The following is a 10,570-nucleotide window of genomic DNA, read 5'->3' as shown; positions in this document are numbered from 1 at the left end:
ATCAATTTCTTGTTGATCACTCACAACCTCCATGCATACTTCACCATACTCAGAATATCCCACACACATCTTAAAGTGGCATGCTAGAGAATAAATCAAAGTAAGGATCCATGTACATAAGGTACCATGATAATCTCAAGTCAAAGGATCACTTGCACCACTCCCACTGGAGAACCATCTATCGATATTCTGTAAGGCTCCATCAGATGTTCTTCCTATGGATCAGTTCAGTGAACTCATTTTCTAATGAACACCTATATCTTTATATTAGTGTCACCACATAAGTGATTGTGAGATCAACCACCCTCTCCATCGAGCATATATAGGATGTACCAGTTTTATCGGTATCATTGATCTCCAACTCAATGTTCCAACGATTGAGAATATTTTAGACACCAACAAAGTTGGCCAGGCCAGCATACGAATCTAATTCGAAAATCATCTTTTTTACTTACCTAAATACCAGTTGATCAAATGAATTCGACATTTGATTTGCAAGTAAATCCCGATATTACAACTTAATATAATTTTTATAGAGGATCTTGAACTGCTCTCGACACATCCTAACTACTATATAAAAATATACTATACAAATTATGCAATTCAATATATTTTTTCAAGTTATAATATCAATCATATTGACATGCCAAAAATGATTACTATAATCATATAAGGGTGCCAAATGACTTAACATACATAACAAGTTTAGTCAAAATTGAAGCAAACCCTAATCAAATTAGGCATGCATTACACCCTTAGTCAAAAATCGATTTAAGCATCAAGCAACAATAAATCAATAAATTTTATATTATCATAAATTTAAAATTTTAATAACTAAAATTTAAATTTATGGTTCAAATAAAATCAAAAATAATTTTTTATTTTAAGACTGATGCTAGAAATTGATGCAATATTTTTGGCAAAATATGAACTAAAAAAATTTAATATTATAACTTTTGCACTTGTTTGATCAAATCTAACAAGGATGGCTCTGATACCATTATTGGATTCTAATCACATAGCGAAAAGTAAATTTTAAAAATTTTTAAACCATACATATCAAAAGCTTTAACAATTAAAACTGTCAAACCAAAATCCAAACTCTAGAATACCTTGTAAATGTCGAATAAAATAAAATCAAGCATGCAATGAGATAGAAATTTATACTTTCTCCAATGAGTAGTATGGTAAGATAGTGATCTTCATAAAACTCCAAAATAGAAGTCCTCCAATGGTGATCCACACAGAAGTTAGTCAAGGTCCTTCCTAACCGGTGCGCTGTCATAGCCTTTTCTTCACAAGAACACTGTCGACTTCAAACTCGAAAAATGATCGCACCAACGCCCAGTTGCCTTTGATTTTGCTATTAGGATCACGTCAAGAAAATTCTCTCTAGAAGTCTTACAACCTAAGATTTGATTTTGTACTCGAACACATGAAAAAATCAAATTCTAGGACAAGATAGCAACACTTGCTAATTTTCTCACACCCTTCTTACTATTTTTGCTCTCAATTTTTTCATTATCTTTTCCTTAGATTTTTTTTAAATTTTTTCTCCCTTATCACATGATAAATAGCTCTAATTTTCATCAAAAATCCAGCACCTAACCTTTATGGGATGCCCCATATAAATAGGCCAAGAAGGGACATGAAGAAGCACCAAGAGGCGCCAACTCTTGGTGCTCCAGGTCTTCATGCAGAGAATTAATTCTTCATGGCTTTAAGTGGTACAGAAGATCCTTCACATAGAAGGACTCTTCCTCTTCTGTGCCGCATAAATCTCTTATAAAAAATCAGTGTGTGATAATTAAGAAACTGGAGGAAAATGAGAAGATGGATAAGAGTCTTCATGAAGAAGGACTCTTCCACTTCTCAATGCAATAAAGGGTGGGCGGCAATTATTTTTTTGGCATGAACCTAGTGGGCATGGAGGTCTCCTTCTACACTAGAAACACTTTTAAGTTAGATAAGAGTCCAATTAAAATAGACCCAATCTAATCAGATCAAAGGCAACAAATCTAGTTTAGCTCAAACACTTTGAACTTAACCTAATTAAGAACTTGGATTAACACAATATGTTAACATATCAAATTAACCCCTAAAATTTATATTAAATCTTAATTAAATCAAATTAAGATTAAATCTTAAAGTGTGTGATCATTGAATTTTAAATCTTGCCAGCAGTGGACACTAACTCTTAACCTAACCCTAATTCGATCATATTAGGTTAGCTCAAAAGTCCAATCAACTAAGACTCTTTCTAATTAATTCTTGAATTAAAATTTTTAATTATGATGAGTCCACAAGTCAAGATTGATGTCTAGCAATGTGTCATGACTATCTAAAAGATTTAGAATTTTGATAAAATTATCAAAATATCTTCAGTGATAAGTTATCGTATAATTCAATCTTTTAGTCACACAATATCTTAGATGAGCTATAGGCATGAAATTATGTCAAATCTAATTATTTATCTATATATATCTCAATCAGAAGGCAATGATTCAGTTGATGATACATTAAAATACTTTTCTAATTATCATCCCACTTTAACCAAAGGCTTTCAGAATCATCGACCTATAAGATCACATAGGATGTTCGCACCCCTTATTAGGAGTGACTAATCCCTTATTGATCACTCACAATCTTCATGCATACTTCACCACATCTAAAATACTCCACATAAGGATCAAAGAATCAAGTTAGTAAGTGAACCAAAATATAGATTCATGTACCAAGGTACTATGGCAATCTCAGGTCAAAAGATCACTTACACAACTCTCACTAGAGAATCATCAGCTGACATATAAATAAGACTCTATCAGATGTTCTCTCGTAGGTCTATTCAGTGAACTCATTTTCTAATAAGTATCCACATCCTTGTATTAGTGTCATCACACAAGTGGTTGTGAGATCAACCATCCTTATCACTAAGCATACATAGGACATGCCAGTCTTACTGGTATCATTGATCTCCGACTCAATGAACCAATGACTGAGAGTATTTTAGATCATGGCTATCAAAGATTTAGGTCTCACTGGCGTGATCTTATCACGGCTCTAAAACTATTATCCAGACCTATAGATTCATTATAATCTTAAAAACAATAATAAGATGCAGCATATAATGAATTGAGATACCTATTTTATTAAATATCAAATCAATTACATGAGTTTGAAAGATAAATTATAAAAAATATCTGATCGTATCCCATATGTGATTGGCTTGTGGGGTATTATTTTTTTAATCAAATTATTTGGTTTCATCAAAAATGAAAAAAAATCTTGTATTTATAAAAGGACCAGTGCGAGCATGCTTATCTTTCTATACTATATGTGGATGATATCCTTCTTATTAGAAATGATATTCTCATGTTGATCTCAATCAAAACTTAGTTGTCTAAGAAATTCTCCATGAAAATCTAGGGAAAATATCCTATATTTTTGGATAAAGGTCTATAGAGATAAATCTAGAAGGATGCTTGGCCTGTCACAAAAACTGTATATAAAGAAAGTACTGAAGTGGTTCAGCATGAAAAACTCCAAAAGAGGTTTGCTACCCCTTAGGTATGGTATTCGACTCTCCAAGATGATATGTCCTATCACTTTTGAGGAGATCGAGCGTATGAGTATGATCTCTTATACTTTGGTGATAGGAGCTTCATGTACGCTATGCTATATACTCCATTTGATATTATACTTACTATGAGTGTCATGAGCAGATATCAGTCGAATCCAGATGAAGAGTACTGGATAGCTGTGAAGAACATCCTTAAATACTTACGAAGGACTAAGAATTTATTCTTGATCTTTGGAGGAGCATCTGAATTGTGGATTAAGGGTTATACAGATTCGGACTTCATGTCGGATCCTGATGATAGAAATCTACATCGAGATATATGTTCATTTGCAATGGTAGTGCAGTCAGCTGGAAGTGTTTCAAGCAGAGCATCATCGCAAATTCGATCATAGAGGCTGAATATGTTATTGCTTCGGATGTTGCAAAAAAGGACTTCTGATTCAAAAAGTTTGCCACGAAACTTTATGTAATGACATCAAATGTCATACTACTATACTACAACAACAATAAAGCAATAGCACTTGCTAAAGAGCCCCAGTTTTATCAAAAATTAAAGCACATTGAATGACAGTTTCATATCATACACGACTATCTCGAGAAGTAATATATCAAGGTATGAAGAGTAGACTTCGCGGATAACGTGATAGACCCACTAACAAAGTAATTAAACCAGTCCAAAATGGAAGCTCATCTTGAGAAGATGGGGCTTAGATTAATGGCTAATTACTTTAGTCCAAGTAGGAGATTGTTAGATATATATTCTAGAAGCTAATTATTGACTGACATATTTTATTCTATAATACATATTTATACTTAAACTATTGATTTAATCAATAAAAGATAAATTTTCTTTATTCATTCAAGTATTATATGTCCTTGAATCATCATTGAAATTGATATTATGATACATATTCTCAACTGTTGAAAATTATAGGCATGTATGATCGATTCCTAAATTGCTCTTAATCATAGGATAGTCATGGAGATGGTGATCAATCTGAATAGGTCGGTGCATGGTTCGCTTCCTTCAGGATAGATGAGTCTCTAGTCTACAGTGTAGAGACACTGAGCGGTAAGTACGGATAGTTGTTAAAGAATAATTAGTACTAAGTGTGACCATACGAGAGATCACATAGATTTTTATCCAATTGTCAGTAATCATCTCGATGCTGTAGTTATGTAACTGGTCCTTTGACCTGCTGTAGTTTGATTACACATAAGCATTGACTCAATTACGGATTTTTATAGTGGATGTTGACTTCAGTTGGTTGAGCTACGGGAGCAAGGTGTGCATCTAGATAGGATCCATCGATCTTGATAAGAGAAGTAGTCCTATGAGATTTGAAAAGCTGAGTGCACAAGTCTATGGTCATACCAGTGTAATTAATGAAAAAAAATTATTTAAAATCACATTGGACTTGAGCTGATCAGATCTATCATATAACTGATGATGAGGTTTGACGATTTATCTATGACCTGCTATCTACTCGGGACTCACGATAGAGAGATTATAATGCACATTAACTATACGTAGAAGTTCTATTTCGGTTCTGCTGGGTTGCCACATATATTGCTAGATGTCACTGGTATGAGAGCTCAATAAGATCGTTCTGGATTAATGATCCTTGTCGAGTTAGAATGAAATTGTTCTGACCCACTGAAAGAGATTTCAGTGATACCTATGATAGAGATTATGGTATATCTCACTACCAGACAAATTGAACCTATGAGGTCACACATAAAGGGAGAAGATCTGGATTGATTAAAATTGAACTTATGAAGCACCAATTTATATGGTTTAGAAAAATTCTATTGGATTCATATTAACCTCGCTGGCACTTGATGAACCTAATTTTTTTTGTAGTTGGTTTGCTTATATGATAAGTTTTAGCTAATTTCTATACTTAATTTGAACCTAATTGAATTTGATTTAATGGGCTCCAATGGTTAGACGCTCAATTTATGGTTTGAATTAAATCAAGAAAGAGTTTCTTGATTTTATTGATTGAAAATGCATCTTGATTTGATCAAGAACTTTGAAGTGAATTTATAAAACCATATGTGCTGATTTGAGAGTATTTAAATGGATTCCATATGATGAGATGCCTAGCATTAGGTGTGGGCATGGGTCAATATGGGTGGCACCCTTTTTACTTGATCCAAAAGGTTTTAAGTTAGAACTTCTAATATGATTAAAAGGAGGAATCCTAATTTGATTAGCACACCCTTATGTTGTCTATTTAAAGGGCCCTAGTCCTACCTCTCTTCATATCACATATTCTATCCTTGCCACCACCCTTACTGTGCCCAATGCCTCCCCTCCTCTTCCTCTCTCTAGCCCATGTCCTCTCTCTCTTTAGGCATCCTCTCTTGGATCTAGGAGAGAGGTGGGCGGCATCCTCTTCCTTGGTGTCAAGGGTTCACGCTACAGCTTTTGGTTTCTTCTTCTTTCTCTCAAGTTTATTGGGAGTTAGTTACAACCACTTCTTGTTAGTAGTTCTTCTTGATTAGTTGAGGGATCAAGAAAGACTCTTGGCTTCTTCAAGAATCAAAAAAGAAAGATCAAAAAAGGTTCAAGGGTTGATCTCTATCCAGGCTTGGTTCAAGCCTATTCAGGCCTTCGAATCAAGCAGACAGGATTCAAGAGGAAGTAATTCAGATTGGCCCTATAGATATCTATAGAGCAGGATAATTATGCTGCTGACTCAGAACCTGCTCAACCCTAAATCCAAGGATCCAAGGATTGAATTGGATTCAGCCCCTATTACAGATTTGAAGTAAAGAGAAAGTGATTCAGGTACGTGACTTGATCACAGATTTTTCTTTATTCATGCTAAAATCAGTTTATATTAATTTCAATATATAAACTAAATCTGTAAATGCTTTCATATGATGAATGTATGCTTAGATTAAAATTATTTTAATCTGATTTTTTGCTATATTTTAGATTTAAAATATTTTTTGAAATCTAAATATACTAGCACATGAAATTCCGACAACCCTATACCCAATTCACATGAGACCCCTATGCCTTATTCCAAAAGACAGAAATGAAGCATCATATAACTTTTAAGCTTTATATGTTGAGATCTCCAAACTTAAATCTGCATGAGCTGGCAAAAGCAGTTAGGCATATAACTGTAACATGTGCATATTAATTGAAAAAGTAAACCAACAAATAAATAGACAATACACAATGGAAATGGATAACTCGATTAACTATAAATTACTGTCATATTAGACATAACGGAACGTCCATCGTAACTCCTATCCGCCAAGTACATCAAAAGAAATAAAAATACCCGTATGCTCTATTGAAATCAGCAGGCCTAAGATCCTTGGTTAATGGGTCGGCAAGCACATTCTCAGTGACAATATGCTCATACATTACATCCCCATTATCAACCCATTCCCTTAGCTTAAATAACTTTAAATTGATGCACTTGGCACCATCTGAATTCTTTGTATTCTTGGTAAAGAACATAGCTGAAGAATTATCACTGTAAATCCTTATGAGCCTCGAGATGGAAACAATAACTCTAAGACTGAATAGAATTCCTTGACCACTTAGCATGAGTCCCACCCTCATAACATGTAAAAACTTCTGCTTTCATATATGGTGGAAGAGGCTATCAGAACTGCTTGAAACTTTTCCAGCAAATGACACCTCCTACAAGCATGAATATACAACCTATAGTGAATTTTCTATCATCTGAGCAACCAGTCAATTCAAGATGATCAACCCTCCTATAAACAAGCATTTGATCTTTGGGTTTACAAAAATATCTCATCAACTTTTTTGCATCCACCCAAAGATTATGACTAGGCTTTACCACGTATTTGTCAAGTACACTCATTGCATAGGCTATATGAGATCAGGTCTAATGCATACATTAAGCTACCTACAGCACTACTATAGGATCCCCTGCTTAGATTCCTTCTCAGGATCATTTTTGAGATATCGTTCCTTATTTAGCTTATCACTCTTTACTCAGGAGCTACACCTAACCTACAGTTCTGTATATTGAATCTGTTGAGAACTTGATCAATATATGCAATTTGAAAAAAATTCAATATTTTTTTTTAGATCTACCCCAATGAATCTCTATGCTAAGAACAAAATTCATCTCTCTAGAATCTTTCGTATCAAAAGTCAAGGCTAGTGCTAGCTTACTAAGCCCGTTCTTTGGTACATAAATATCATAAAAAACTTAGCAAATTTTTTTTTTGAATGATTTACCTATGTTTTTATGCTTCTACAAATCCGTAAGTTATTTTCCCATCAATAATATTTTTCTATAATTCTGAAATCCGAATGCTTCACTCGAGAACATAACACCATTGTTTCGAGCCAAGCCCGACGTCCATGCCATCTTAGAAAGAGCTCCCCATCTACTAAAATTTCACGCACTGCTCCACATTAGGAGGGTATTTCTTCATCACCAACCACGTTGACAAAGAGGGGGAAAATCCATTCTTTTCAGCAAAAATCTGTTGTTTTTGCAGTTTTGGATGTGATATCACTTGGTTTTCGGGAAGATCGTTACTTGTTAGATCTGTAAGTTTTTCATGGGATTCCGAAATGAACTACTTCCTAGAGTTTTGGAATGTGCTTTTGCGATTATGAATTTGGATTTTGTTTGTGTTGATCTTGTGTGCCTTGTTCCACACATGGTCATCATGCAGCCCCCTCAAGAATTTTTTTTTTCGTTCCTCTGTGTTCATTCTATCATTTTGTGCTTGGTTGTGCCTCTGGGCAAAAAAATCCGTGAGAGAGAAATCTCCTGTATAACAAATGTGTTTTTGGGATTGCAGGTAATCATACCATAAATCAGCAGCTGGTGCTGGTTGAAAGTAGTGGTGCTGAAAGCTAATGGAAGAATTCACGGAGGAGTTCAACGTTGAAGAGACAAAGCGGACCGATGATTGGGTAAGATATAGGCGCTTGAGCCATTCACATAATCGTCCTCTACTTCCCCATCAGCAGAAGCCACCCAAAAGATGGTTCCCCATCGCACTGCAAACCAATTCACGTCATGCAATAATATTGAGGATACGGCGGGACAATCTCTACTTGGACGGTTACCGAGCGGAGAGTTCTGGCCAGTGGTTTGAGTTCGAGAGCAACGCTTCGACACATCTAATTCCCGGAGAGGATCGACCTTCCTGGGCTTCGACGGTGGCTTTGCTGACTTGCAACGTGCTGCCGAACAGGGATGGAGACAATAAACCTTGGACAGACGCAACTCACGACCGCTGTAACCCGGCTCCATGATGCCACTAATACTGCGAGTAGCCAGGACAGGGCTCGGGTATTGATATGCGAATCAATTCGATACGATCGTATATCCAACCACCTAGCCGCCACATTCCGAATCCTCTCTGCTGCGTTGCTGCGCGCTGATGCCTATCCCGGGCATGTCTTCCATATTCCACAACCCAACGAGATGCAAGTAGTGACGGCTGATCAGGCGGTTGCCGCACTTGGCATCTTGCTGGATTTCCAGCATCTTGGACCCATTGCATCAGGAAGGCGTTCAGGCATGATGCATGTACAAGATAGATGGTTCCGAGGTTTACCGCTAGTGGAGGTGTTCCGGGTGCACATCAACGACATCGAGGGAGAGGACCCGGGTCAGCTTTACGAAACCATCCACCCAAACCCAAATAGTGCAGCTCTGCTGACCGGCCTAGATCGCCGATCCATCTCGGCCTGCGATAGCTTCACCATCGACGTGGATCTCAAGGGTAAGGACACGTTGTCTCCAGACAATGAGGTCAGCAAAGGCCGGATCTCATGGAATGTTTCCAACACCACCAACGAGTATGACGAGCCTCTCTCCCATGTCGTCCAAGGCAAGCATGGTTCGGCCACAGTGAACTATGTCGTGTTCAGTGATGCGGTGGAGGCCTTTGCGGAGGTTACGCTCATAAACGGCCATGGAGAAGACCCCGTCGATGTCTATGGAGATATTACCGTTCGCAATGACCGCTTTGAGTATCAAAGCGTGCTCTTCAAGAGGAAAGAAGACGAATACATACGAGTCCATCCTAGAAGACTCATTCCGTTGTCGAGATCCATGGTGGCCGTGCCCCTGCAGTCCTCCCTCATAGTTTCCCTGGAACTGTATGATCACGACGCCCTTTCTCCTGATGATGAGATTGCGAAGGGCACTGCGGAGTTCCCTGCTGAGCTCGAAGGTACAGACGAGGAGGATATCTCCGGCAAGTATGGTGAGATCCAAGTGAAGGTCACTTGGAGTGACATAAGCACTACTCATATCAGATACAAGGACTCTGCTGGTTTAAGCACTACGGATGGTACAAGTAGTTCTTATGGTGGATTCTGATGTTGCGTTTCCTAAGCATGATTATATGATTTAAATTAGAAAAATCTATTGTAGAATAAAAAAAAGATAAACTTGTACTGCCTATGGTGACCCGGAACTGGTCTTTGGGGGGTGGCTTGGGGGCGTCCCCCGTGTTTCAAAAGGAGCAGGGGAACACCTTGTTTCGATCAAAGAAGGGGCGACGCCTGCTGTGCGGACAAGAAGCGGGGCGGAGGGCACCTTCATCGACAAGATGCGTAGATGTCCTAAATTTTCGATTCTATTTGGAAAGAACAAAACTACAAGATCTTCATTGACAGAGAAAAATAGCAAGATGACTATGAAGCCAGCTCTCCAGTTCTCCTACTCCTGGAAACACAACATTCCTTTCAAATCCCTTCATCGCTAATCGAAGCTGCCATATGTTTTGCTTCCTCTGTCCCCCTTATTCTATTGATTTTGTATTTGCCACTTGGGTGACCTCCTCTCAAGGTCTTCTGCATGTTTCAGTTCACATTTAATGACGTAGATGATTTTTAATCTTCTCCTCTCAGAAATAAGGTAAAAAGATGATACTAATGGCTGCATCAATCTGGAATATCTGGCCTCCCGGACGCTTGGGAACACCGCTAGGAAAGTAATGAGCTATGTCATAAACTTG

At 37.3% G+C, this 10,570-nt stretch overlaps 1 pseudogene; it reads left to right on the top strand.

The window, feature by feature from the left end:
- Window positions 1-8,453: 8,453 nt before the first annotated feature.
- LOC105035095 (60 kDa jasmonate-induced protein-like) lies at window positions 8,454-9,937 on the top strand (annotated as a pseudogene).
- Window positions 9,938-10,570: the final 633 nt, after the last annotated feature.

Source organism: Elaeis guineensis, chromosome 7 (assembly GCF_000442705.2).
Source record: "Elaeis guineensis isolate ETL-2024a chromosome 7, EG11, whole genome shotgun sequence".
In the NCBI taxonomy this organism is placed as follows: domain Eukaryota; kingdom Viridiplantae; phylum Streptophyta; class Magnoliopsida; order Arecales; family Arecaceae; genus Elaeis; species Elaeis guineensis.
The sequence above is the reverse complement of the archived record's forward strand: the minus strand, read 5'-3'. Positions and strand labels throughout refer to the sequence as shown.